The following is an 8,569-nucleotide window of genomic DNA, read 5'->3' as shown; positions in this document are numbered from 1 at the left end:
TCAGTATGCAGTTGTTGTGGCAATCTCATATGCTTTAAGTGACCGATCATCCTCCTCTTTCCTCTTATTATCACTCTTGATTTATGATAAATACTCATAATAATCACATTTTATCATTTGATAAAACACACAAGATTTTCTAATTGTAGATGATTGAATGAAATGCTCAAAAATCACAATCTTAATATCATTACAGATGCTAGTTAACTCTGTTTTCACCTTCTTTCTAAATTTTATGATCATTTTCACATTGATTTCATTTCTTCTGGACTGTTCCTTTTACTCAATTGATAACAAGATTCTCAATTATTCTTTCCTCGCACCAATCACATTCTTATAACCAGTAAAGAATAAGTGTCTCCCCTTTAATGTTAATTCAACATTAAGTGTCAGCATTTTCTTCACCGCATCCACCATTTCATCATAGCAATCAACTTGCTCAGCGAGTTTAGCAATGTCAATAAAGTTCTTGCAATCATTTGATGAATCTATGTTTATATTTTTTTTATCCCTCTCTCACTCACTCTCTGTCTCTCTCTCTAATTTAGGATACCAAAATCAATCATAAAACAACGAGAATAGTTTTCTCTTCCCCTTTGTATGATTAGCAAAATCACAATTATTGTTCATGGCTAGAAACACTAGTTAGTTTGCTGCAATTCAATCTTTACCATTCAAATTGTATAACATCATCTCCTAAATTTCCTACAAAATTTTAGCTCAATTGGACCACGATCGACTCCGATCAAAGTATTTGATTAAAACTGGATGGATCTCTAAATTAATGCTTTGACAAATTACAAAATGTTTAGATCTTTCTAGTTTTTATAGAAAATCACACATAAAATTTGTATGTTTCTCTTTGAGATGTGTTTGTTTTTTTTTTAGAATTCAAAGACTTTTTTAAAAAAATGACAACAATAGGGGAAAAATTAGGGGTTTAAGAATTTCAAAAACCTAATTTCGATACCATGTTTTCCATTAAATAAAAAAACAGAGAGAAAACACTCTTATTATTTGCTGTGTGAAGAGAATGAGAAAGGTACATTATATATCATAGTAATCAAGCTAACTTGAAAAATCACATTTTTTACATGGGAGAGTAAAGATGGACGTCGATATGTCTAGTCGTGGTCATTTGGGTCAAGTTCTTGTCTTTATGAATTGATAGGTGAACGTGCTCCTCCAAACATTGGGCATCTATACTTGGTCATCCGTATTTAAAAATTCTTTGCTAGATAATTCAGAATAATGCACTGCCATGCAAATCTAAGTCTTTTAATCTTCAGTGTCAGTCATGTCCCTTGGAAAAATCAAGTTGATTGTCATTATCTCATGCATTAGAGTGATCTCCACTCCTTCCCCTATCGAATCCGTTGATGGCAATAACTAATAATATATAATTTTTATTAATCATTCCAGCAAATTTATTTGCTTTTACCCTCTCTCTTGCACATCAGATATGTTTGATGTTGTTGTTTAATTTCAATTTATATATGAGCTCTACTTTGATTCTGAAATAAAAATGGTTCAAATTAACTGCGGTAGTGAATTTTGTGGCCCATTTCAAAATCTTTTAGAATTATTAATCGAATTATGTGTTGATTTCTACACTCATAAACGAAATGGCTTAGTTGAGAGGTATCATAGACACATGGTAGAATTAGTCTAATTCTATATATTAATTCCTTTCAAATATTGACATTTTACATTTGACACAAGTGTTTATTTATTAATTATTCATACACGGACATTAATTCTACAAAACTTGTTTTTATTAGTTAAAATAAATATTTTTTTATTTTTAAAAATTATTTTTAATATCAACATGTTAAAACAATTTAAAACATAAAAAAAAATTAATTAAGACTATTTAGGTAACCCATCTCTACATCCATAAAATAGGCACAAACCTCCACGTTATTTCTCATGGAAACACCTTTCTATCGAAGCATGACTAGACCTGTATCCATGTTTTTTAACTCTTCTTCTACTTATGTTTTAAGGGCACCTATTACTGTTTTACAATAAGGATAATCATAGAGTACTTTACGAAGATCAACATCTAGAAAAACTAGGCCCATGTTAACCCACGTCTTAAGAGATTGAGCCACAATACATTACATTGGTTAATAAAATTTCAAGAGATCAAATTAGAGCCAAAAACAGATGGCAAATTCCCTAGTGAATTTGCGAGCACCAATATTACCAGCCTAGTCAGAGTCCATGAAGGTATGAACCTAAAGAGAGGATTAACAAGAGAAGTGGAGATCATAGTCAGCACTAACAAGCTGGCGATACTTTGTACATTCAGGAAAGAAATCACCCACACGAGTACCAAGCTTAACTGAAGAAGAGACTGGAGTAGCAATTGGCTTGCAGGATCACTCATAGTTGCTCGAGCTAGAACATTCCAATGATGCAGGAGAAAGCCTTGAGGAGTGTTCATGAGCTTAAAATCTATACCGAACTGTATTATGGAATGTCTGCATATTTTAACTTTAAGGGTTTCTTTTTCATACATCTCTCAGTTGATTTAAATGTAGTTGAGTGAGAATTTGAAATGTTATTTTTCAAGCTAACAAATGCATGCTAACAGTATCGATCTAATCCTATAATAATAATAATATAATAATGATGATGATGTGATGCAAGTCCACCTAAATTCAATCACAGTTTTGAATCGATATAAGATTCGATTGTCCAACCTCAAACTAACACGATGAAAGATCTTAAATCCAAGTAGTGTGTTTGGTTTTTTTTGGACTTTTTTTCCTTCCATCTTAGGCGATATATACGGGTGCCAACAATATGCAATTTCTCTGTGGTCTTGTCCTAGAGAAGTTGCACCAGTGAGCCGAGGAGAGACTTTTGAACTAAAAGTGACACCAAAAACCCCCCTAACAATTTAACCCCGGTGGTTTATAGGTATCTGAATGGGAGATGCTGGTGACCGACAATGATAGGAGACTGAAATGGTGGTGGGGACCCTTTGCCATTTTTGGTCACCAAGTGGCTCGTAATTGTCTAATACAACAGGCTCACCTGCTCTGATTATACTCCAGAATCAACTATTTACTCAAGAATGTCTCATGACGTCAGCCCCTCAAAGTGGAAATTAACGGAGCTAGATATCAAAATAATTAATTTTAATCCCTTTCATGAATTCAGTGGTAGTGCATATACATATTTTAATCCTGATAAAAACTTTGGTGATGGTGAGAGTGAGTTTCGAGCCAAATGAGAGAGTGTTTTTTATTTTATTCTTTAAAAGCAAAAAGATATGTTTTATTTTTCCTAATTAGATAAGCAGACAAGAGTAGTCAGCGTGTATGAAACTTGTCTAGTGTGCAAAAAACAATGAATCGTGGATCATGCTCGTCCATAAGATGTATAGAATGTTTAATATGGACTTCTGGTGCTTTTGTAATTAGATGTCACATGGAATTTTCTAATACATCTATAGACATGCGAGATTTGAAGCCGTTTATGGATGTATCACATTTTCTTATGATGAATGAAACGCAATTATTTAAAACTTAGATGGAATTCAAGATATGTTTTGAGAGAGAGGATTCTCGAAAAAAAAAAAAAAAAAAAAGAGAGAGAATGATTGAAAGACAGTTAGTAAGGATAGATTTGTGGGGCTGATAGGGACTTAATTATGATTATGTCCTGAGAAGATTGGGAATTATGAGGCCTTTTGCTACTTACCAACCCAACCCAGCCAGTGATGGCCACAGAAAAAGACTAGTGATTTAGGCTTTTGGAGGTCCTTGGGCAAGGCATCTTAGGCTTCTTATTAAATCACAAATCTCCCTTTTTCAGATCTTGATATAGTGGACATTAAAACAGACCAAAACTCGCAACTAATCAAAATCAACAATAATCGAAGATTATGTTGATATGCTAAATTCATTTTTTTATTAATAAGAGTATCCGGGTTAATTTATGTGTATTTCAACTAATTTTACAGGTCGTGAAGTTAATGACCATGTAAGTTTTCAGTGACTCTAATGTTTCTGATATTTGAACGGGTTATTTTTATAAAATAAATTTATAACTTGACCAGTTAAGTTATTTTTTTATATTAAAGTTGATATGATAATTTAATTAAGGAAGTTGGTGTTGATTGATGTCACTTAACCTACCAGACTCTTTTCCCTGTTCACAAAATTACAATAATTTTGCAGAGCCATTATGCTATGGCCTTGTCAACATCCCTTCTAGTTAAAGAAAACCTGCTTTCAGATTTCTGCAAGATGCCATTTTCAGTTCGGACCATGTGTTTAACCCTAGTCTTTTAGGGTTTGTAACTTGAAAGAAATTCACATGACAGGGGAAGTTATATGGCTTTATCTCGGCATGCTTTTACCACCTAGAGATATCCAGCTTTACTTTGAAACCTGAGAGCAGGAGCTACCAAGACGTTGCAATTTAAGCTCCGGTTTCTACCATGGAGAGATCGTTTCTTGGGGTTTATTTTCTAGCATAGAGATGCAAGCTAAGAGAGATTATTTTTATTTTATTTTAAAGATAAAATTATATCATTCCCTCTACCCAAGGAGAGAAGCACAAAGTTGTCATTGCCTTTTCCCGACCAAAAATCCCCAGTTGTATATGGGAACAACTATTCGCACTCGTTATTTATGCAGTAGCACTCTTTTTTCTTTCTTTTCTTAAGTTACAAGCTGATAAAATTACTCTTCAAATAATTTAGGCTATAAACTATACATTTTTTTTCTTTTATTTTAGATGTTTGCAAACACCATTTTAAATCTTCGGCCATTCTAATTGCCGCCATTACAACAACAAAAATTACCAGCAGACGATCAGGCTTGCTAGAACCGTTTATTTTTGCGGTTGAAACCGTGTTTTGTGATTTAAAAAAAAATTGTTTGAAATTTTTTATGTATTTTTGGATCGTTTTGATGTGTTGATGTTAAAAATAATTTTTTTAAAAAAAATTACTTTTATATATTTCTGAGCGAATAACACTTTAAAAAACAACTGCTACCACACTCAAAACACTGTTATCGATAGAAAATTGGCTGATATTTTAACAGCAGTAGTTTCACTTTAGTGCATGGACTTTAAATATTCCTACAGTAGGTTCCAGGTTTTAAAATTTATTTTAATTGAAATTAAACTATATTCTCCAATATTTTTGTTTAAGAAAGAAAACTTCATAAGAATAGAGAAAATGATATTTAATTATATTATCTATTTCAAAAGGTTTGCATATGAAAATAATGTAGAGAATTTAATTATAAATGATTTTTTCTGAAAAATATAAAATCAAGACTTGAAAATAAGGACAATTGTGACTTTTAAAGATCACAGATGAATTTGAACAAGGTACTACTAAAGGCAGTTAAATGTCAACAAACCACCGAAAAAATCATCATCACAAGCACCTAAAAAACATAAATCAAAGGTCATAAATAAATAAAAATTAATAATGTGGAGATCCAGTTAGTTATTCGCTTGAAAACTCATCATCCCGATACTGCAAAGGACAAAATTTGATGCCAATCGACGAGGAACAACAGGCCCAACCAGACAGGTAAAGAAAAGAAAAGAGGGAGAAAAAGGGCTAAAGCCTAACCAGGTGCCAGCCCAACTGGATAATGTTGGCCCAACCAAATGCATGGTTGGGCCAAAGGCCCAACTAAACAGGAGAAGAAAGGAAGAGAAGAGAAGAGAAAACAAATGAGATGAGAAAAGAAGAAGGAAGGGCCTAAACCTAATAAAAAATAATACATTCAAGGCCCACCAAAACATCTATGAGAAGGCTTAGGTTTTGATTTCGTCGTCGTTTCTTCGGAGTTCATGGCCACAACAATACTTATCTCTCTACAAAATTGCATTAGATTCGGTTAGATTGTTTTTAAAACAGAAATCTTCAGTTCCAAAACCACATATTTCGATTTGAGTTCAGTTAATTAACGAAACAATTGTGTTTTTTTTTTTCATAGAATTATTTGTTAAAATAACTAATTTGTGTACTTTTAAATAATTATTTTATTTACAAATATATTTAACCAATTATTTATTTATTCATTGAATAAATTTTTTATATATTTTTATATTATAAATTTAATTTTTTTATTTTAAAATATAATTGATGTAAAATAAATTTCACTATTTTTCAAATTATTAATTTCTTCTATTTTATTTTTTCATGAATAAATATGTATTTTCAAGATAAACATTTTTATTTATTTCAAAAAGGTACATACGAAAACAGTCCAAAATCTAAAAGAGTGAAGGGTATTTTTGAATTAATAGAAACGATTAGGGATAGCATAGGAAGAATGCTTGAATAAGTTGTCTCTTGGAACATCAAAAAGCTTGCCATTGATAGGACAAAAATCTGAATAGAAGATATGACAAAAACTCATCTCTCCACTTGTTTCGTGTCGGCAACAAACAGTTTTGCAAAATATTTTGTACTATCTTGCGCTATATTCTAAAGGGTAAGAAGTTCTAAAGGGTAAGAAGTTCGGTGGGCACTTGACAGAAAGAGCGATATGGATTGCTCATGGATGGATTGCTCATACTTGTCCTGCGTTAGGAGTGGAGAGGAGGCGCCTGGCTCTGGATAAGCAAGATCTTGTAAGAGTGGGTTAGGAGTGGGGGTTGTGCATTCTCTTGGAAGAGCAAACTCTTAGACCATCTCTAATAAAAATACTAAATGAATAGTTAAAAATAAAAAATTAATATTTTAGTTTTTTTATTTTGTTCATACTTCAAGAGAAAAGTCAAATAAAATGCTAAAATGTCTTTTCTTTCTCACAAAAGTTATTCCTATATATCTCTTAAAAGAACAAAAACTAATAAAGTGGAGCCAACAAAAAAATAAGTCAATTAAATCTAGCCATGTGAAAAAAAAATAACATCAAAATCATTAAAAAAAATAAAACACTTATTTATTCCACTCTAATAGAATTGGCTTTTCAAATGGCTTTTTTCCATTGAAATATACATGGTAAAAAAAGCTATATTTATACTATTCAAAATACTATTTTATCAATTTACCTATTTGAAATAGCATCTCTCATTGAGATGCTCTTACAAGATTAAAATAAAATCATGAGAAACCTGAGAAGAACTAAACTGATTAGATTTTAGATTTATTTTTTAATGATTGCAAGTTCGAGTCCTTTCAAGATCACTGAAGGTTTACATAGTCGTTAATTTTAGAGTTTATGAGATTAGTCAAGGTACACGTAAGCTGGTCTGGACATTCATGTTAATAAAAAAATAATAAAATAAAATCATGAGCTAGTTCGTTAAGATAAAAAATAATAATAATAAAATAAAATCATGAGCTCCTGTTAAGGTTTTGAGTTAAAGGTGATGTTAATTCATCCATACAAGCCCACACGTGTAGATCTCACATGTATAAATACAAGCCCAAGTGATGGTTAAAAATGATGTTCTTCATGTATACAAATCTCCACGTATGCAGATCTAGCTCGGATCTATTGACTTCCTAGCACAAATCTCCCCAACAATCCGTAATAAATTTTGTTGAAAAAACATTAATGAAGCGAAAGTTTGATGTAATATATGTATAAACAATATAAATTCGTTTGAAACTTATGTTCATTAATAAAAAACTATTATATATATATCTTGATGAAATCATGACTAATTCATACCTAATTAGCATAATTTGGTCATGTCTTCTCATATTCACAATCTCAGAGAAAAGGAAGAACATGTGTTAATTGTATAAAAAAATGTATATGTAATAAAACTATTAAACTAAGTTTCTATCAAAATATTCATTATAATTTCTTATGTAATTAAATGTTAAGTACTTGTTATTTCAAGAAAGAAGATCTAAAAATTATTGGACATGGTAAAATAATTTTATTTCATCTTTAGTATGGTGGTTGTGTTGATTACTGAACTTTATATTTGGCAGAATAATTTATATATGATGACTTTTCTTTTGCTAACGGAATTTTTTTGAATTTAAACCAAACTTGTACTTGATTGAAACACCTTTTAAATTCCAAGAGATCAATTGAAACAAGAAATGTCATGTCATGTGATCAATTCGGTTATTTCATAAACATTGATGGATGGAATGGTGCGCACAAGCTGACCCGAACACCCAGATTAAACTAAAAAAAAATATATGAAGAAAAAAAAAATTCAAACTTGAAGAGTCTGATTGAGACAAAATCAAAGCTATACGACTACGTATAAACATCACATAAATCTAGGGCCGAGTAAAAAACCAAAAAATTAAGAAAATAAAAAAGATAACCGAAAAAACCGAACCGTGAAAAAAAAACCGATTAAACCGAATAAAATTTTGAAAAAACCGACCGGTTCGGTTCGGTTTCGGTTTTATAAGCCTGAAACCAAAAAAACCGGACCAAACCCAAACCGAAAAAAAAAACCGGAAAAAAAACCGAGCCAAACCGAAAAAATCGAGCCAAACCGGTTTTTGTCCTAAAAAACCGAACCGAACCGAACTGAAACCGATTGGTTTGAACTGGTTTTGGTTTTTTTAAAAAAAATTCAGTTTAATTATTTTTTTAATAAAAAC

The 8,569-nt window shown here is 31.3% G+C and overlaps 1 pseudogene; it reads right to left on the bottom strand.

Annotated features, from left to right (window-relative positions):
- LOC127904535 (14-3-3-like protein B) lies at positions 1 to 693 on the bottom strand (annotated as a pseudogene).
- Positions 694 to 8,569: the final 7,876 nt, after the last annotated feature.

The sequence above is a fragment of the Populus trichocarpa genome, chromosome 17 (assembly GCF_000002775.5).
Source record: "Populus trichocarpa isolate Nisqually-1 chromosome 17, P.trichocarpa_v4.1, whole genome shotgun sequence".
Taxonomy (NCBI): domain Eukaryota; kingdom Viridiplantae; phylum Streptophyta; class Magnoliopsida; order Malpighiales; family Salicaceae; genus Populus; species Populus trichocarpa.
Note: the sequence above shows the minus strand (reverse complement) of the source record. Positions and strands in the feature narration are given on the sequence as shown.